General features: G+C 42.2%; 1 long non-coding RNA gene across 1 annotated transcript; it reads right to left on the bottom strand.

Annotated features, from left to right (window-relative positions):
• Nucleotides 1–11,265: 11,265 nt before the first annotated feature.
• On the bottom strand, nt 11,266–21,429 carry LOC110359936 (uncharacterized). Its single transcript, XR_002415502.2, has 3 exons — nt 21,293–21,429; nt 13,939–14,130; nt 11,266–12,186 (listed from the first exon to the last, which is right to left on the bottom strand). It is a non-coding gene; the product is annotated as an uncharacterized LOC110359936 (long non-coding RNA).
• Nucleotides 21,430–21,726: the final 297 nt, after the last annotated feature.

A 21,726-nucleotide genomic window follows, 5' to 3' on the forward strand; every position in this document is an offset into this window, starting at 1 on the left:
GGTATCTGCTCAGGCTTTAAGAAAATCACTCCCTCCATTTCATCTTTCCCCCTTATGACAAAACCCCATCCCAATGCACTGCTGCAGTGGGGCACTGCAGAAGCTCCTTATTCCCCTGCAGACCAGCCCATTTGCCTCCAAGAATCTAGACTTGATCACAAATGTATTTTTAATGCACTAGTGAAAAGCATTTACTCAAAATTATCTCATTTTCCCGGAGGGAAGTTTCAATTAAACAAACACATAATAATTATTTCCTTTAATTACTCATCTCTGCTTACCTGGAGCTAGGGCACCTTTGCCCTGTTACTCATCTGAAAGCTGTCAGATTGATTCATTAGTATTTATTTGTTTCTTATTTTCGAAACATATCAATGTACTTGGGACATTTAATGAAATGCTGCCGATGTCAAAGCGAATTTTTTCCCTAGATGTTGACAGCATAGGCTCAGTACTTGGCAGCCTTTTCTAACGCAGAAAACAAGCCAGCTGGAGCAGTTATGGGGAGCTACCAGGACCTAGAGGTGGTGCTTTGTCTCCAAGGTTTTCCTTCATTGTACCACACTTAGCAAATATCAAACCCACCCTTGTACTGTGTGTCTGCGAGTCTTGCCCCAGCTGGGGGATATGGAAGATGGGGTGATGTCATTTTTTAGAATCACAGAATCATGTAATAGAATCATAGAATCATTTTGATTGGGAGACATCCTCAAGATCATAGAGTCCAACCATCGACCTAAATCTGGTGCTAAACCAGGCCCCTGAGAACATCATCTACGTGTCTTCTAAAAACTTCCAGGGATGGTGACTTCACCACTGCCCTGGGCAGCCTGTTCCAATGCCTGACAACCTTTTCCATGAAGAAATTTTTCCTATTATTCAATCTAAACCTCCCCTGGCACAACTCGAGGCCATTTAATCTCATCCTATTGCTTGTTTCTTGGGAGAAAAGACCAACACCCTCCATGCTACAACTCCACTCCTCAAAACAACCCAGTAGCAATTCTCATTCACATCTATCCTGCTCGGTGTCTCTGCTGAGCCCACCTCCAGCAATGGGATGGAAGAATACCTTTCTCTTGAGCATCCAGCACTAGAGACGTGCAATTCTGCTCTCAGGCTCTACAGCCAGCTGTCCCCATGCCTCTGCCAACCTGTAGAGTTCTCATTAGTGCAGGAGCTCTTACAAATACCTCTGTGCCCGAACAGTCTAGTGGTAGAGCCTCTGCATTGTCTCATCTCAAAATACTGATGGCAGAGACAAGCACAGCAAGGATTATGAGAGAAAAAAGGAGGAAGAATGTGGTCCTGAACCCACCACCTGAAGCATCTGTCAGCCCAGGACCCTGCAAGCAACAGTCACACCCAGCCCTGTCAAAACATGACTGAAGTTTTGGTGTTTTTATCCTTGTTCACATCCCCACAAAGCTTCCTGCAGTGCCTGAAACCTGCTGGTTTTGCCTTAGAGAGCAGCACACAGACAGTCAGCTGGGATGCAAACAAGAAAGGGCTGGACAATACCTCTTAAGGCAGTATTAACTTGATGGATAAATTAAATTAGTTTTAATGAAACCATGAATTTCAAACTGGATCTCCCGCTCCCAGCCCTACCCACTGTCCCTTCAAGCCTTGCCAGGTCTCACCTGCATCTTTCCAAGCTCCCACCCAGACCCTGTTATGCTCTTCTTGTAAAATTGCATATTGATGCCCTAAGGAGTAGGGCAAATAAAATCGATCTTCCTTACACTGCTGAGCAGCCTCAGGCACTGGTGAATCACGGCAAGACTCTGTGGCTTTTACCTCCCACAGAATCCCCTTGGGCAGGAAGGAGTCCAGGTTGAGCTGTTTGTTCTTTAAATCTCTGTTTCAGGCGGTGCAGTCATGTAGAGAGAGCTTTCTTGTACCAAAGGAAACAGAAAATATTTTACATCTCCTAAATATTTCCAGGCCTTCAATCATGTCCTAAAATACTCCATATTTGCTTCCTGGGAAATGCAGCCCTGAAACAATTTTTCTGAGGCAGCCAGATGACCTGGTAAAGGAGCTGCAATGTCACCATGGGGCAAAAAGCACCTTCCCATACCAGTATAGTAGCTGAGAACTTTCTAGAGATGTCTTGTTAGAATTCAGTCCCAACTTAGGTTTGCAGAAGTGTGTCTTTTACAAATAACCAACCTTTTAAAAACAATCCCACCACTGAAAAGGATCAAAATCAGTCTCTGCAGAAAGTTTAGTGAGTTTATTTTTTTTTTCCAAGATACTTGGGTGTCTTCTCTTTAAAACAATATCCTCAGCCTTCATTAATGTTCCTGAAGACGTTCTTCCAGTGGAAGGCACCATGCAAGTCTGTATGTGAACAGAAAATACTGGCAAAGGACAGAAAAAGATCAGCATCATCTGGAACAACCAGCCATCACTTTGCAAGTGTTCTTCTAAGAAAAAGGAAATATGCCATGAACACCGGATTTTGAAGGTTTTACATGTCAGCCTTCGGTAACCATGACCGAACTGCTCATATGTGTGCAGCCAGTCATGTACACATGCATTTGCAGGATCAGGGCTTACAGAACCAGGACACAGGGGGAGTTAGAAGATAATTATCCAGAGAGACCTACAATAAATATCTGTGGGCCAAACAGCACCATATGTACTGTATATTGATTTGCTAGTAAAGGGATTACTTGAGTGATAGTGTCTATTCTGTATATTATTCAAATACAACAGATGGGAAATTGGCATGCCCTGTAAAATACAAAATTCAATATTCACCCAAGTGGGCTGATAAATTATCATAAACCATTTATGAATATCCCTCAACCATGAAGCCTAATAATAAACTAAAATTTAAAAAATGGATCTCTCAGCCCTGCTTTCTCAAATGGCAGACATGGAGGCATACTCTGGAATAATGGCCTTGTTCTACTATCCAAACTGATCCTAGGCTGTGTCATCTTCTGCAGACAGTCCCATCAGACCCAAGAGAAGGTACTTTACTACTGATGACAGAAAGAGGAGGCTTGATTCCACCTTGAAGAGGAATATTCATCATGAGAGAGGTTGGCATGAACTGGGAGGTTTAAAAGAAATAAAGCTGAAGGTATGTGACAGTAGTACATACTTTATTACACTGTTTTTCCTGAGCAGTGAGTAAAATAGGAAAGTCAGAACCATTTGATTGAATGAGAGTGGGAAGAAGATTCAATAGTCCTAGACAAAGACATCAGCATATTGAAAGCACCATGACTACAGGATTCATGCAGAATATTTCACCTAAGGCAGCCAACACAACGCAGTGCTCTCTGATCACTCCTCAGCCTGTTGAAAAGACTACTAAACAGAGACTTCAAAAAATAATCTCTAGTAGGGGACAGCATCAGCTTTAACCATCTTTCCAAGTAGAATGCTGTTTTACATTGGCTATGAAGTGGACAACAGCAGTCACTGAGGTGTATGGACATTGAGTATATTGTGAATATCAGAAGCAAAAGTCAGATTAGAAACAAGTCTCCAGTCCCCAGTGACCTACTGGGTTTTTCACATTCCTATAGACAAGGGGGATTCCTGACCCTCCCAGAAACCAGTTGCGGCCCAGTTTGAGCCCCACAAGCATGCATCATACAAATAGTAATAATTCAAGGCAACAAAAATATTTGGAAGCCCTAAGGAGGTAGTTTTCTGATCAAAGAAAAATTTGTTCTGGACTGCATGGGGATGTTTTTTCCTCAAAGAGGATAAATTTGGGATTGGGGGCATTGATGGGGAGAGAAGGGAGGCTTGAGGGTTGCAGTTTCATTTCTGCAGGAATCAACCTCAGCAATTTTGGCTGGAAAATAGGGGGAAACAAAGTCTCTACACAGAGGGTAGAGTTCAGCATAGTCTAATAATAAGCAATTTCTGTCTCACAGCAAACAGCTCATACCAGGTCTTAAGTGCGCAGCCAAACTGACACATGAAAATTAAGAATATCCTCTGTCTTCCTTCTGTTAGTTTAGATACTTGATAGACTCTTTTGTCTAGACTGAGTTATTGCACGTTTCTGATAAACCTATCTGTAAGCTGTTAAGAGTATTGACAGGAAGTTAGCCAACGTGGTACCATCTGGACCAGGTCTAGCCAGTCTCAATGACCATGGCTAGTGGTGACCGTGTCTGTCATTTTCAAGCTTATTAATTAGAAAAGGAAAAATCACCCCCTAGACACACTTTTTTTAATCAATGAGTCATTCTAGAAATGATAATAAAACTGCAGATTTCTAAAGATCTTGTTCTCCAGAAGATAAGTCCTTCAGAAGTGCTGCATGTTTATTCTGCAGCATGTATAGTTGTACCAAAAAAATGTATCTAGACAAAAGAATCCTTATTGCGAGTAGGTCTGCTGAGAAAAAAAATTAAAGGTTTGCTTTCACCCGTAGACAAGATTTTCAGAATGAAGCGGAAATAATTCAGAAGGAATTTATACTTAGGGGATTAATCTTCAAACGACACACAAAAAAAAAAATTACCTGATTTTTAGTATTTTTTACCATCCAACAGACTCGTTCAGCTTTCTCCTTGAAAGAAAGGCCACCTGTTAGAGCACCACAATATGGATTTATCTCTCGGTCTTTGGAAAAAACCCCACAACGCTCTTTTCTGCTCTCCAGAAATCAATTCAATGTTGTACATCTTTCATTTAACTCTGCTCTATCTGCAAACTGGCACATCTAGAAAGAGTCTCACTTGCATGAATATTGTTCCTCTGCTAAACTCACTGTATTCCTATGGTATAATCACCTTTGTTAATTAATTCCAATAAATTAGGTGGTGACTAGACTAGAAGGCTAGAATTGCCTCCCTGGTTTTATCACTTATCTGCTCTGGGACACTTCATCTCTCAGGCTTTCTATTTAATTCCCTATACTTTGTCTGTCTTGCCTATGAAGACCACATAGTCCTTGAGTGTGCCCCAGGCTTCACTGAGGCCAAAAGTCGCTGTTCATGAGATAAACAGTAATTGCACACTCATTATCAGTACCTGTGCTAGCTCCTTCAGAGGAGAGACAGGAAAGGAAAAGAAAGAAAGGTGCATATGTTCTTCTGTGGTTGTGTACAAGGAAACAGGTGAAAAGATATCCAGAGTCATCTCTTGAATCCAGCCCTCAGGACAATAGAGCTGGACAGACCAGTGATTTGGAGCATTTCATTTGAACTCAGATACTTTACAGACATTAACCAGCCTTCACAGCACCTTCTCGCAATGGTCAGTCTTGGGGAGGAGATCTGATTCATGTCCGCAAAACATTTTCTCTAGCAATCACATACAGAAATTCTTTGGGATTTCATCCTTTTCAAGCCATTGACATCTCTTTCCTCCTTAGACTTTTCTTCTTTGCCCAGCACATAAGAATCACCAGATTATCAACACAGAACACCTCAAGAGACCCTCTTAAATCATGGTAAATTAGTGTCCTGACTTTCAAGACCCTGCAGCTGTCCCTGTTGATCCTGCTTAGTCTAAGGCAAAGAGGTCCATGAAGATCCTCTGCTCCCCTTTTTATACATTGTCTTGAACTTTGGGACCATTGGGCCATAGGCTGACAATATGTCTTTGTTCTTGGAAACGTGGTCATGGTGTGTAGACAAGAGTAGCTGCTGGCACACTGCTAATCTCAGTTTCACATCTTGTGCCTGTGAGAAAGAGAACCCGGCCCATTCTCTGTCTTTTTTGAGATAATGCCGTCTCAAAGCCATGCTTTGGCTACTGGTTCCCCTGATATACTTTTTTTTTTACAAATAAAGATTTCAGGCTGTGATCTTCTACAATCTTAGTTTCCATGCAAACTGGGTCCTTTTCATCCTCCCAAGAACAGTAACTCCTACCTGTAGCATTCAATTTGCATTCAGATGTTTGATCACATAAATACAGGCTTTTTTTTACATCCCTATTACTTTAACATTTGATTTACAAGTGACAAGTAACATCACTTTTGTAGTTGTGTAGGTTTTTGCACCCCAAGGTAGCAGTACACTAATGTGTCATTACTATAATTAAGAAATATAGGACGATTCAGTAGCAAAGAGATAAAAAAGAAAGAAAGAGAAGCCCCCTGCAACATAATTGGTCACTGCTATGAATCTTTACTCAGGGGACAGATAGCACGACCAGAGGTAATAGCTTACACACGTATTCTTGAGCTGTGCAATAGATGGAAAAGTGTCCCAGATGGATTGGGCAGGGGCTTAGTTCCGGGATTATGATGAGACAGTGGGTAATTATTGAGTGGCATTGCCTCAGCGCTGATTATATCTGCAAGCTTGTTCCTTTCCTTCAGAGGAAAGCATTGATAAAGATAAACCATGCTGCTCTATGTCCTTCATGTAGCACAAAACAACACATTTCAATCTAACAGGATCAGGTCTCCACTTTGATCACAATCTGTTACCTAGATGTCTTTGCAAATTAATCAGCCCTGCTTGTTTAGCTCCAGTCAGTTTGTACCGCTAAATTAATAAATGTACTAGGAGCAACAGAATACATAATTAAATTCTACAGTTTAATCTCCACATAATAATTTTGACCTTAGTCTGGGGCCTCTGTTATAGCCAGCAACACGTTGAATAGACACAGACCTTGCAATGCAGCTTACACTAACAATTTACCTTGAACGATTATTCAGGGGCACCATAATCACAAGCTACTAAAATCAGAGAAAGCAGGATGCACAATTAGGAAAATAAAATCATAGCCACAGCTTCTGGCTATATAAAATAAAAGGGAGCTAATGCAGCATAGATGTACATCTACCTCAAAAACTATAGAAAGTTACTCTGCCTTGGTTCAGGCAGAGTCATTTTGTATTTCCAATATCTGTATCAAACGCAACCCAGAAGAGCGGGGGACAGCTAATGTTCCCAGCAACACTTTGGAGAGAATGGGCCATGCCATGAAAGAATTTTCTGTGCCAGCCTTGTCAAAGGCAATACCATTGAATTATTATAGCTGTTTCATATATTTGTATATAATGGATGCTTTTTTCCTATATCACATGCAACTAACATCCAAATCTGTTACCTTCCCAACAGCAAATAAATGCCTTCCCCTGTGGAAATTCAGTATCTTGTTGCAGGAGCTGTCAAGGGCTTTGTTTCATGCATTTACACACCTGCATCAGCTGCAGATTACCCAAAAAAGATCGAAGATGTCTAGTGTTGCAGTAATGCGAAGGGAGAGGTAATTCGAACATGCTTCTCACAGAACTCCATGAGGAAGGGGTAAGGTGACCATAGGGAGCTTTCACCTTTAACTTGCAGTCTGCAGAGGATATATTCTAGGAGACTCACAGAACCACCCCAAAAAAAAGGGAGCCAAAGGCTAAATGTCAGTGTTTAAGGCTCTGCACCTCCACTGCACCTTTGTGGGATTCCATACTCACTGATTGAGCAGATAAGAGAAAGACAAGAAGGTAAAGTCTCCTTCAGAGTTTCCATGCACCTCTGACTTCTCTATAGACATGGCAGTTCATGGGTACATGTGCATCCTCACTACTGACAGCCAGCACATCTGGACAGAAATCCCAGATACTTGGTTCATCTGTGAACCTAGGACATTTCTGTGAGGGTTCTGAACTCCCCAAAAGTCTGTGTCTTATTAATATACAAGGAGGTACAGATCTACAAAGACACCTTGGAACATAAGTCTTACTTTGTTGCACAAATGCCGGTTTAGATCTTAGCTTTGTATTGTCATGCTTTGCCATGAGTGTCCTCTAGTTGCAGAACTGTTGGTTTAACTCCAGGCTCTTCAGGTCAGGAATGGCATCTTCTTGCCTTTGCCAAGTCTCTGCCAAATAGCTCTCTGGACTGCAGCTAAGGGCTCTCATCACTGTTTTAGTAAAACACCAATAATAAATGTATGATGAGGCTACTCTCTAACCCTCCCCCCAGATGTTTTGTTGCAGAACACATGAAACACCTTGGTGGCCACTAAACAGGAGACAGAGCAAGTAAGACAGACTTTCAAAGCTTACCAGTGATTTCAGCGCTCAGCTTGATACACCTCCCTGAACACTCGGCGAGAGCTGACAGCTTGCTGTAGGTAGTCTCTGAAGCTGTTTCTACATAGGAATGTACGATACAAAGTTACCAGGTGTTCTGAGAACCCGGAACTCAATTCTCATTTTACAGACATCAGGCATCTAGATTCTCCTGTATCCACACACCAAAACCTAGCTGATTATTTCCAAAGAGATTACCTACTACGAATCTCTTCTTTCCACTTGCATCTTTGGGACGTTTCTTAACTGAATAATTAAATGAGTCCCAGACAATGCCTCAATGTGTTGATAGGATCAGCTCAGACATTTCGTTGACTTTTTGTTTGGTGCACTAAGGCTGCAACATGCAGCACCGTTGCCTGGGGGATATGCACAGAGCAATAGTGAGACACACTGGATTAAGCTCCAAGATGAACCCCCCCCATCCCCATGCCTAACTTCACCCTTGCTTGACTTGAGGAGAAAGCTCAGGGTCCCCACGGTAAAGAGGAATTGCTGGCTGCCACATGTCCAGCCTTATTAGATTCTAACATAAAAAGGCAGTGGTGAAGAATGCTGTAACTTGTTTCAAAATTAGCCTAATTCATCTGGACCAATTGGTTTTGACTGGTTGTTTTGAGGTCAGCAGACGGAAGAAACCAATGATGCCATGCTACTGTGGTTAAGCCAGATCCTCAATCGGTACATAATGGGTTACTAGAACTTGTTCTGTTGTAAGCAGCCCCGTTGTAAATAATAAACTAAAATACTTGCTTTAAAAATCAACACATTTGAAGAAATAAAAGCGGAACAACAATGAAAATATCTGGCAATAATCGTATTTATGCATTTCCTTTAAAATATTTAGATTAAAAACCAGCTAGCTGTCTTAATGCTTAGTGATTTGAGATAGTATCACAAGCTTAAAAACAGTTTGGCAGCCAACATTTGGTAGACCACATAGGCAGTAAAACATACTGATGGAGCTTGGCCTCTTTGTCTAAGACCTCAACTGTTGTAGCTGGCACTGGAATCCTCTAAAGAACTGAAGGTAAATGATAATATTATTCACATATCTATAAACTAATTCAGTGTTACTGGTCCGAGTGTGAGCAACACTTGAAGAATTCAAAATAATTTAACATCAGTGGTCAAACCCTCAAATTATGCGCAGTAATGGCACGGGATGGCATAGAATTACATCTGGCAGTGCATGCTTAGATTTTCAAGTTCTCTCACCTCTGCTGTCAACGTGTAAAGTCTCTGTGAGCTCACACTAAAAAAGCCTGTGGCCAAAGACCATGTATTACAGGCATGTATTTTGATTCACAGTCTATGGTGCAAGCTTGTTTGCTATTTACCTCATTGTTCTTCTCCATTACCTACCAAGGTTTAGATGCAGCTCACTGCAGAATGGGGTAAATGGGTGAACTGGAAACTCACTGAGTCAGATAAAATGTTTCTAGAAGCAGTTCCCAGCCCATAACAATGTCTTGATCTGATGGGAACACAGCAGAGATGCAGTAGCAAGTGTAGGGGGCAGATTCTTGATGCTAATCATCTACAAAAGCAAAGGCATCACAATGCATGAGAGATGGCAACACAACCTACTGAAAGGTAACTCAATACCAGAGCAAATCACGACCAGTGGCATCTACTGCAAAGCTTGCCCACGCCTGTGTAGGACAGAGGGAACAATCGTCCAGCCCTGCAGTTCTTGAGAAGTGTTTTGGGTGGATAGATGGATGGACAAGTGGATGGACCAAGTTCTGGCATAGCACAATGGGACTCATGAGGAAACACATGTTCAACATGGAGTAGTCTCTCTCTGAGCTGTTCGTCTGCAACTACTGTTAACAAATGGACTGGAACTGGGACTTCTAGTCTCTGATTCCTCTGATGTCTATCTTGGTCACCTAGGCTTAGATGATTTTAATGTTTTTGGGCTGAGCTGTGTTCTTCTTGCCTGCAAACTGCACACTCTTCCTTGTGACAACTCTCCCAGGCCACTGTCCCCAGGTGCCGCATGCTGGGTAGATAGCAAAGAAGGACTCCATGTTTGGAGAACCAAACTGATCCTCTGCACAGAGAACCATTCACAGCAGGGTTGTGTGGTGGCTCATGCGCTCACCCTGGTCACACAGACTAACCCCCCACATCTCTTCAAAAACTTCCCTCCTGCACTCTGTTTCTTCTACATCCATCAAGGCTGAGCATTGGGAGTGATAAATGAGGCCTAAAGTGGTATCACTGAATCACAGGATGTCAGGGATTGGAAGGGACCTCGAAAGTTCATCCAGTGCAATCCCCCCACCGGAGCAGGAACACCCAGATGAGGTTACACAGGAAGGTGTCCAGGCGGGTTGGAATGTCTGCACAGAAGGAGACTCCACAACCTCCCTGGGCAGCCTGGTCCAGTGTTCTGTCACCCTCACTGGGAAGAAACTTCTCATATTTAAGTGGAACCTCCTGTGTTCCAGTTTGAACCCATTACCCCTTGTCCTATCACTGGTTGTCACCAAGAAGAGCCTGGCTCCATCCTCCTGACACTCCCCCTTTCCGTATTGATCCCCATGAATGAGTCACCCCTCAGTCTCCTCTTGTCCAGCTCCAGAGCCCCAGCTCCCTCAGCCTTTCCTCACACGGGAGATGCTCCACTCCCTTCAGCATCTTGGTGGCTGCGCTGGACTCTCTCCAGCAGTTCCCTGTCCTGCTGGAACTGAGGGGCCACAACTGGACACAATATTCCAGGTGTGGTCTCACCAGGGCAGAGCAGAGGGGCAGGAGAACCTCTCTGACCTACTGACCACCCCCTTCTAATCCACCCCAGGTACCATTGGCCTTCCTGGCCACAAGGGCCCAGTGCTGGCTCATGGTCACCCTGCTGTCCCCAGGACCCCCAGGTTCCTTTCCGCTACACTGTTCTCCATACTAAATTAATATGTCTTACAGCCTTTCATACTACAGAGAAGTGTAGAGCACCTTACCGCATCCAAGGCTCAGGTCTTTTGGCAGATGCTTGTATCACAATCAAGTACAGTGCTTAATATACTTGTGCTACTTTTCATATGTGCTCCGTGTAAAACGATCCAAACCACCTTCCTCTTTACCCTGTGTGCATGCAATATTTATTTTCTTTACTAAAACAACATTATACATTATGGAAGAGCAACCAGACATTCTTTGTTTTAAACATTTATAAAAACTACATTCTTCTAATTAATTTATTAATAATTTATTGTATCGTTGGTTTATATTAACTATTAATATTATTACTAATAACAAGACACAATCAATTTCAATTTACATATTTATAAAAAAAGGGAGAAGAACTGCAAAAACAGGCAGAAGAACTGCAAAAACAGAGTTAGGAAGAAAATTTATGATTCTTAAAGAAGAGTAAATGGACAGACTTTTTATACTGAAAGGACAATTCAGGCAATCAGCCCTGCTCACCATTTATATCAATTATAAATTTAAAGATTGACTGGAATATGGAAATTTCTGGAGGCCAGACGTATTAAAAATATTATGCAGAATTGTCATGCACTGCTCTTAAAATATAAACTCCAAACCTGTGCATAATGTTGGAGGAGATAAGCATTTGCAGTCAAGTTGTTGATCCAAAGAGAGTAATTAAAGAAGGTGAGGTCTAAACTTGTCAAAGTCATTTTGCCCTACTTTCCTATTTATAGGTTTCAAAATGGAAAAAGCCTTCAAAAGGATTTGCATCCTAGCTTCCCTCTGTAAAATCCTTCTGCAAGAGATTTGAGAATTAGCTGCTGTGCCTGCAGTATATTAAAATCTTTGACAGCCATCCACTTGGGGAATCCCTGGGAAAAAAGAAACAACAATAAAATAACCACCTCACTTTGCTTCAAAAGCTTCACAGTCTCGCTTGAAAGTGGAGAATAAACCACCGTTCTTCCTAATTGTTCTCAAGGCTTATCCATTCTGTGGGGTCCATCGGTTGGAAGAGACATGTGGCTGGGCTGGTGGTGCAGCATCTCCTGTAAATCCCATGGTTTGCTTGGAGGAGGAGTAGGTTTGGTCATCTTTTCACCCAAAAAATCAGAGCAGGCACTATGTGAATGCTACAGACAAGCAGCTTGAAACACCTCTTGCAGAAACTTGCTTGAAAAGACAAGTCGAGAGGGACATTTGGGTTTTGCCACCTTTAAAGAAACAACATAAAATGGTTTGGGTGAAATTTTCTCTACTTTTTTCCTGCGTTAGTAATTTTTGACCTTCTTTAAACTCGGTAGAAATATGTTGATAGAAATGTTTTGCATGAAAAAGAAAACGAGTTTTTAACTTTAAAAGCTGAAAAACTCTACATTTTTGTTATTCAATATTTTTAACAAAACCCAGAAAAACCCATCTTGAAAAAAATTTAAATTGCAACCCTGATGGAAAAAAAAAGAAAAAAAAAAATAATAAAAAGAAAACAAATACATTACTTCAGTGCAAATTGTTCAACTGCTACATTCTCAGCTACAAAAAAATATCTTTTGCACGGACACTTTCAACATCAAGTTTTCCATTTATCACAAAAAATAAGAAGCTTTCTTTGAACAGTTCTCCAATAGACCAGACCTGTGCTTTTTAAAAGCCACAATTGAGCCCCGCTTTGCTGTGTGACAGTGCAGTTAAATGTGACTTCTGGCTCAATGTATATTCTTATGTCCCACAGGCATTCCGTGAGTAGACAGGTATGTGCTGTCAGGGACACTGCATTATCTGACAATAAAACTTTTAACTTCCACTTATCTTAGCTTCCTTGTGCTAGGCTATGAAAAGGCAGGGAGTTATCTAACCCAAATATCATACCTGTGTAAGCAGATAAGATTAAAAGGACAGCTAAAGTGATGAAAATTAACATATTTTGGGCAAGCTAAGCAAAATGCTGACTCATTTTCTAAACTGTTGAGATTATTTGGAAACACAAGTCAGTGAACAGGTTGGTTTCTCATTCAAATGTCCAAGCCATCATTAGGAAGTTTAAATGTTCCCCATCACAAGAATTAAAAGTGAGCTGACATGGGCATATATCATAAAATAAATTACTTCTTCTACCCTGGCACTTTACAATCCTGAGGGATGAGTAAGGCATGAGGAAATGTGGGGTTTTATGCCCACAATGATCTTGCTGAAAGAAAACATGAAAAGTGTCATTTAGATAATTAAAAATGAGAACTAACAGAAACAACATCCAGAGACAATTAAAACTTGCCCAGGGACAAGAAGATAGGCTGGATGCTTCCCTTCTGTTATACTGCTCCTGACTTTGCAGACCAGATTTTTAGCTGTGTAACATGATGCAAGTCCACCCACAGCCAAGAGTAAGCTGGTTTGCAACAGCTGAATGTTTAGTCCACCAGCATTATGTCTTTCTAAAATCCTCATTTTAATTCTCCCCATTTTTCCATTGCTATCACCCTTCCAAAAGAGCATCCATCCCACAACACCTTATCTACAAAGGGCTCTGCAGAAGATATGACCCTGCAGCTACTTGAGTGTCCTGGGAGGAAAGGCTGGCTTGCTTGCTTGCTACTGTCAAACCGGTTTAGTTATTTTTTTTCATCCTTAAATCATAGCCTAAATTACCTGGAAGTGAAAAGCAATGTTTTAGAACAGGAAAACCCACTCTCCACTATGTATTGATGTCTCTAACAGGAAATACCCTCTGACCCAGTTTTTCCACCTTCAGTTTTAAATGAGTCTTCAAATAACATCCTTATTTGCCTCTTCTGCATTGCTCCCACCACCTCCTCACCTGGTTTGCAGAGATGCAGAGCTATAGACTTCCTTAACATGTATGTCACATCTCAAAATCTGACCCTTAAACACCAAACTTTTTACCCCAAATATCACAGGTATCCTGACTCAGGAGCCAAAAGCTCTTGCAAGACCATATAGTGACATACCAGCGGTAATTGTTCTGACAAGTACCCTCTGAGCAGTGTCATTGGAGGCGACAGTCACCGGCAGCCTCCAGCTTAGCAGCAAGGTCACTGGGGAAAGGCAGTTTCCACTAATGCTGTCAGGCAGCGGCCGTGCACGGTGCAAATGTGGAAAAAATCCTTCTGTCCATGAGCAATTCCTGAGCGATCACCATCCTAGGGGGCAAAAAATAGCAAGAAGAATGACAGATAAAGCACAACACTGAAAAATGCCTATACTTGTCCTCCTCAAATGAAAAAAATATGCATATATATATAGCACAAAGGAAAGAGAAAGGGTTTGTTTTCATTTCTACAAAGTATCTCTCTAAGGAACTAGCAAATCCATGGTTCTGGAGGACACCTATAGAGAAAAGGAGTCTAGGATGGAGACCTTCTTCTATTTTCATGGCTTGCCCTTGTCCCCCAGCAGTGTGGTTCACCGCTGCTAATCTTTGCAAGTGAATATCTGGGGAAAATGGCCTGTTTTCTGCTCAGGGAACTGAGCACAACTCCATTGCTCATGGCAGAGGTATTCAGCTCTCTGCGCACTCAGGAACCTCCTATTCCAAGGGCTGTAGGGGTGTCAATGCCAAAGAGACATTCAGTTGGAAAGAGGATGCTCTGCAAACTGATATGCAAATAAAAGCCATCAGCGAGGAGATGCAGCAGACACAGACATTGTGCTCTGGGTAAGTTCAGCATTGTACTGACCCAGCCTTCCCTGGAGGTACCACTTGCCCAACAGGTGATGCTTGACTCAGTGGTCATGAGGTGACAATGTGCTAGAAATAGGAAATTCATATCATTTGTATTCCTTTTCCTCTGCTATTCTAAGGGTTGAAAGGGCCACCATTTTAAATTTAATTTACAGGGTATACCGTCTATCTGTTGGAAACACGAGGAAGCAGACCTTGTCCTAGTATTTATCAGACACATGCCGCCCATCTGCTTGAGCTGGGTCGAGGAGGATTTGCTGTTAATCCTTCAGACCCATCTGCAGGGGGTTCAAAATGCTGACCAGAAAGCTAGACAAGATGAGGTTTATTTAATTAAAAAAACTGCTCCAGAGGTTACTGGAAATCACTCTGAAGAAGAAATAGCTTTTGATCATGTCACTTCTAGGGAAGGCAGGAGGGGAAGGGGGGTAGGGGGAGGCAGGCAGAGTTTTGCATCAAAATAAGACTGTGGCTATCTGTAAACAAATAAAATGACAGAGCTGCACCAAATAAAACTGTTCCCATGGGGAAACATTTCTATCTACCTGTTACATCAAATACAGAAAAAAACGAAGCCTCCACTCCAGCTTGGATGATTTGCCACCACATTGCAGGGCTTGGCCTCTAATCTGGGCCAAGTATGAAAGGCAGAAATTGGGTTACTCCTGCACACACACACATGAACACTAATCTGCAGGTTTGTTTGCATGGATCTGGAAAGGAGGCAGACAAAACCTAGAAAACAACTCCCAAATTGCAGCAGGTTAGCACTTTAAAACCTGGCATTTATGTTTGCCTGCTTTTTGGAAGAAACACAAGTTTCTGGGGAAGATGGCTCACCTGAGCTTTATTACTTTAACATATAATTGCAGCTTTTCACAATCAGGGCTACGACCATTCGAGATCCATTTATGTGGAAGTGAGAAACAATAAAATCCCATCTACATTTGCTCTGCTGAAAAATGGACATCTGTTAGTAACGATATTATTTCTAATGAAATATTATGTACACAACTGGTTTAATGCAGCGCTGCTGTTTGGGAGAAGTGGCTTTTTTGTGGGAATAATCCTTGTTCTTCCAGCTCCTCACTGTTATTATTTGTATTTAATGCATGACAATTTTCAAAGTAACTTGTACAACAATTTACCTTTACCTCTCCCAAGGTTCTTTGAAACGATGTGCCTGTTCTTAATGGAATTCCTGTACTGGGGGTTACACAATAATTTTGTTATTCTTTTCTGCTTGTTTTTAAGCACAAGCATCCTTAGGAAAGCAGAGGCAGAGCTGAGCATTAGGGAGAACAACAGGCAGCAAATAGTAATATTCCTGACAATAATAAGCTGTGAAACACAGAGTCTGGCATCGCTGGTCCTATACCCGGCACACGGGTGAAATACAGCTCCATCTAGGGACGAGGTACATCCATCCTGCAGGAAAGATGGATTTTGGAAAGCATGACCAGGAACAACAAGGAGATCTTATTCTCCTGCAGAGTGGCAAGTAAAGATTCATGCTGCCTGGGATCAGATAGCAAGCCTTCTGCTTTGTGGCTTAAAGATAAAACTCTGAGCAAAGTAACTTTATCTACAGCAAATTATTCCTTAGCTTCCCATTGCAGGATTTGCTTCACCTTAGTCTGAGGCAAGTGGCACTGGCTACTATCAGAGCGAGGTCTGATTTAATTTAATAGGGAAATTCTCATGGAAAGCGATTGGGCAAAGTAAGAAAATATTATCCAAAGATTGTGGAGAGAGAAATTCACTCAACCTCTTTTATGATGACCAGGTTAACCAATTATGCGGAGGTTTGACCATGTAGCTTTAAGTTCTCTGATATTTAGCAGGCCACTAAAACAGATGTTTTCTCCTCTGGATGTACAGCTTCAAGTCATCTGTGAACCTCTTGATCCCCTGAGCCTCCCAATCCACATCTTTTACTTTTTACTGAGTAAACTGGGCATTTCCCGTAGTTGTTTCTTCTCAGTCATGTAAATGTGACATTAACCCTTCATAACTGTCCATCTCAGCCCAAGGCCGTATGAGGGATCTGGCACCCAGCCCTGGTCCTTGCTGCACAAACAGAAGACTTTAATTCATCTTAATATTTTTGCGGCAGTTACTTCATCCATTGCAGTGTTGACACATAGAAACATGCACCCCTACTTGCCAAGGCAAAGCTTTGGATTTAAGGTACTGCTGAATTTATATTTCTAAAATGCAGTACTGAGAATCAAAACCACTCAGGGTGACAACATGTTTCCTTCTGCAGTCTCCTTCTGCCTGAGCTGCAGCAGAGCCCACCAGATCCTCTTTAACAAGTTTCAAATCTCTGTGTGGCCTGAACATCACAAGGCAAAGCATCTATTTCAGAAACCTCGCAGGAGTTAAAGGGAATTGTCAAGGAAAGTATTTAAAAAGTAGCAAAGCCCAATTTCCCAGTACAGATACTTAAACCGCACGCAGATCCTGTATTTACACATGCAAAGTGGAATTTGCACATGCAATTAAGTTGATTGACATTTTCTCGCTGTGTAGATACTTTCATCAGCAAACATTTGTGCAAGCAATCAAGTGAGCTATATTTTTAAATGCCCAACCTGGCATGCAGAAGGAAACGTCCCAGCCAGGCAAGGAAACAGCGAGGACGCAACTTAGATGAATTCATCTGAGCGCTTGTCAACAAAGGTAATGAACAGGAAACCAGAGGAGCAAATGACAAAAGCCATTGGTTCTGGGAAAAGTGCCTAAGAGATGGTGTTAAAAGTGTCTCAGGAACAAGCGAAGATCACCTGGTATGTCATTTTTGTCATAATTAGTTGTCAAAGAAAACAGCGAAGTCAAAATCACAGTGGTGCACCACAGCCCTCCTGTTAACAGAGCGAGGCTATCGATCCCATCACTCATTTATTTAGGAGATAGAATTTTAAACAGGAATGAGAACATAGTTACCATCAAATCAGCTGTCAGCTGGATGTCACCCTAGGCAATTAGCATGCTCCTAATGTGCTACAAATTTTAAGCCCAAATTATGTCCTCAGATGCCTGTGTTCAGCTCACACTGACTTTGCAGAACACACGGTTTAGAGCACAGAAACAAGAGAAGATCTGCAGGTGGATATTGCAGAGGCTTTAGACAAACAGCCTTGGCTGGGAGAAAAGGAACAGGAAAGGAGATCTACCATGGATGCTGCTAACAGCAGAAAGTGTGGAAAACCCTTCCTGCCAAAGTGAGCAAGCAAGCCTGCAAATGTGCTGTTTTCTGCCCAAAGCAGCACTGGAAATGGACTATAAATACATTTGTACACACTACAGGTAGTTAGATATTAATGTTTCTGGGGCTGATCCTCGGCAGGTATAAGTCACCCAGATTCCGCTGATTTCCTTTGTTCATAGCAGCTGTGGCTCCATCTCTAATAATAATCTTTAATAATAATTAAAGACAATAAGTCTCTTCTTTGGGCCAAATTTAGTCCTAGCTGTGTCACTGTGACTGGATTAGCTCCACTAAAACTAACGGGGGAAAGTCTGAGCTCACGTGTTAGAAACGAGAACAGAACGTGGCTGCAGCATTTGTTCAAGAAGAAGAGAAGCACCTTCATACATACACATACTTACGTGATCGTATTAGTTGCATGTTGGATTCATTGAAGGTTTTTCCTTAGAAAAAAGGGGAATCAAACTACTTTTCCTTCAAAACATGAGATTTCACACAAACCAAGATTGTCTACATGGGGAAAAATGTTTCCCAAAAATGTTCCAGTCAGAAATCTGATTGTTCTTGTTTCATTCTACATCTGCTTGAGCCAGCACACTCCATGCTGGAAGTCTCGTGATTCCTCCAAGTAACTCAACTGCTGGAAGGAATAGGGGCACGTTATGGTAGATACAGTTTAGCCAGTGGTGGGTTTCCCTGGGATCGCAGGAAATGTAGAACTACAGCTATTATTAATATAAGCAAGAGGCTGTTCAGGCAGAAGCAAATGATGACCCGATTCAAGCAAAAATATTTCATTTTAGCTCAAAATGTCAACATGAAACACTCTGACATTTGCAAATCAACTCTTTTTAGGAACTATGTGTTCCAATTTGAGATTAAAACAAATATGAAAATACCAGAATTTCCCATGGGACAGAAATTCTATTTTTCAATGAGCAGGAGGAGTTATCTTTATTGAGAGGTCATTTCTCCGTTACAAAGCCACTGTTTTCTGCCACTGTGACTAAACTTAAATAAAAGACAGTTTCATCAAACACTTGTCTCAAAGCTGGGGTGGCCAACTGGTTTCCATAGTGCACATGGAGATCCCACAACTTCCTGATCCAGCGTATCCTCATGTGGATAATTTTTTCTTAATACCTAACTGGAATTTTCCGTGATGCAATTTGTGGCTGTTGCCTCTTGTGCCTCCAGGAACAGTCTGTGTCTGTCTCCTCTGTGACCATTAACTCTGTGGACTTCAAAATGGAGCCATGTGGATTTATACCCATTCTGGCTGAATCTGGCTGGCTCTTGGAGAACTCCATTACCATTCCCATTCAGACAGATGAAGTCATCATTGTTAATCATCTACCTGCCTATTTCAATCAGCAAAATCCCCAATAACACAACAAATGTTCCTGTGGAGAACAACCCAGCTACGGAATTAATAAACTCACAATGTGGGAGCTGTAGATTGTGTGTGTTGCGGGGGGGAGGCAGATCCCAGCATATGAGCAGAGAGAAATGGAAAAGTAAACATTCAAGAAGAGCAACATGTAATGCTTTGCACCAAAGCACAGGGTAGTCATGCTACAAAGCTGACGGAAAGGAAAATGCTATATGTATTTTCAAGCTGTTTTCATCATCTTTTAATGCTGGAAACAAAAGAGGGAAGCCAGCTTCCCGCACCCCTCCAGCCAGTGCTCTGTGGAGAAACAGGGACATCAGGAAAAACAATCTCAGCCCACACGCCACCAGGGAGTGCCCCACGCATCCAATGTGAATAACCACCACTACAGTGGCTGCTTTCTCTTGAGACCTCGATCGTGAGTCTGGGCACCAACTGCTTTTCCCCATTGCACAAACCATCCCTCACAACACAGACACCCTGCACGGGAACACCTGCTCTTTTGGTTGCCATTAACATTGTATTTCCAAGGGATGCTCCTGCTTTCTTGCCAGAGGATGAGGTCCCCTGTATCTTTGGTAGTCCCCTGTTTTCTGTGCCTTGTTACCAGGGGGCTGCATTTGACCAAGGGAGGACTTTGCTCCCCAGATACTGTGGAAAGGGTTTCCCCAATATAGCTTTGGTGAGACACTAAAATCCCCAGAAGACAAAGCCCTTTCCCAGTTATTTATCCTATAGTCTTCTCTTCTGGTCTCTCGTCTGTTCCAAAATATTTAGGCTTTACATTTCAGCCACACAAACTAGGCACTGTGGACTAAACTTAGGCTTCCACATTATCACAGCAATTACACATCTCCCGTCTCCAACTTCCTTAAATTGAGCTGATTAATATTCAGACTTCGCAACCCCTTGATTAAACAAGACACCCACAAGGAAGACACTAGTAGAAACCAGTTGCCAAACTGGAAACTGCCTGTCAAAAATTATAAAAGAAAAATAGGAAAAAAAAACCCAGCTCTTTCATCTGCCTCCTATGAAGTCTCAGCTGTGTCTGTGTCACTGTGCAGAAGGCAATAAGAGACAATGTCGACAGATGGGGAGCTGAGGACACAATTCACCCAGCCTTCAAGAAAGCTTACAGTCCCGTACTATACATTAATCCACAAGGTCAGTAATGGGGAGGGGGGGAGACACTAACCGTGTAAGCAGATAAAGAATTAAGATGGAGGTAGCAGACAAAGCGGGCATGTCTGCAGTATTTAGCGTGGATGGGGGAATCTGGAGGAATGTCACAGGGGGCATTTCAGCTACGGGGCCCTTTGCCAAAGGCATGACCAAGGGGGAAGGAAAAAGAGCAGAAGGAAAGAAAAGGTGCAGGAGACACTCATCCAAGTGACAGTCAGTGCTGAACAGGGAGTAAATTAATCCAGGATGACACTAACAGACTAGGATTAAGTAGCTCACCCCTGTCGTTAGGTTGCATGCACATATAGATGAGCTAACAAAGATAGGGACAATGCTTACCCCAAATAATTGAAGGCACAAGGAAAAAAAGGGTCAGGAGAAGGTTATAAAAATAGTAGGTTAGGAAGCTTCCAGAGAAGGCTTTCAAATCAGCCCATTCCTCACTCTCTTACTAAAATACCTGTTTCTGTTCTGATCACCTTACATGCCACCTACCTGACTTCCTTTTCATTCTAATTCCTCTCCTTCTCTTCTACCCTATCCAAAATACCATTTTCTTTCCCTGATTTACCTCACATGTCACCCTGCATTCCAACCACTACATTACCTCCTAGCCTTCCAATGCAATCCTATCAAGCTCGTTTCTTTCATAGAAGCCATCAGTATGGTTAAGCTGGTGAGGAGTAACTTGCTAAGAAATGTTAACTCAATCTTTTGCCATCATGAGTCCAGAGCAGATACAATGCACATCACTTTTTTAAATGTTTAAAACTTTTAGGATACAGTCACTGAACTGAGACTAAAGAGAGGGCTCAGGTTCTCTCTTACCCGCACCACTGACTTGGTGCACGAGTCGATGCATCGTCTCAGTTCTGTACTTTAATTTCTCCTGCTCTTTGCCAAGCCTCCAACTCCTTCATCTGAAATCCACCCAGGGAGCTCCTCTTGCTTTGGCGGTGTGAAGCATACACAGCACAGTGTCTCAGGTGTGGTACCAGGACTGATTTAAACCAATCTACAACAGCACAGCTGCCATTAAAGGACACGGCTGCATTTCCCCCTCTTCTGCCTTCTTATCTGTCGATATGGTCAAATTTTGGTTATTTCTGAGCTTGAGTTGCAATTCACTGCAGAGCTACAAGAACTCTGGAGTAGGCACAAGGGAGGAGGTGGACATGCATATGTGGGGATGGAGGCAGCAAGTGGCTTCAGCCTCCACCTCCAAGCTCTCCTGGTGTACGAATAGCACTGACAATAAGAGA

The sequence above is a fragment of the Columba livia genome, chromosome 5 (genome assembly GCF_036013475.1).
Source record: "Columba livia isolate bColLiv1 breed racing homer chromosome 5, bColLiv1.pat.W.v2, whole genome shotgun sequence".
In the NCBI taxonomy this organism is placed as follows: domain Eukaryota; kingdom Metazoa; phylum Chordata; class Aves; order Columbiformes; family Columbidae; genus Columba; species Columba livia.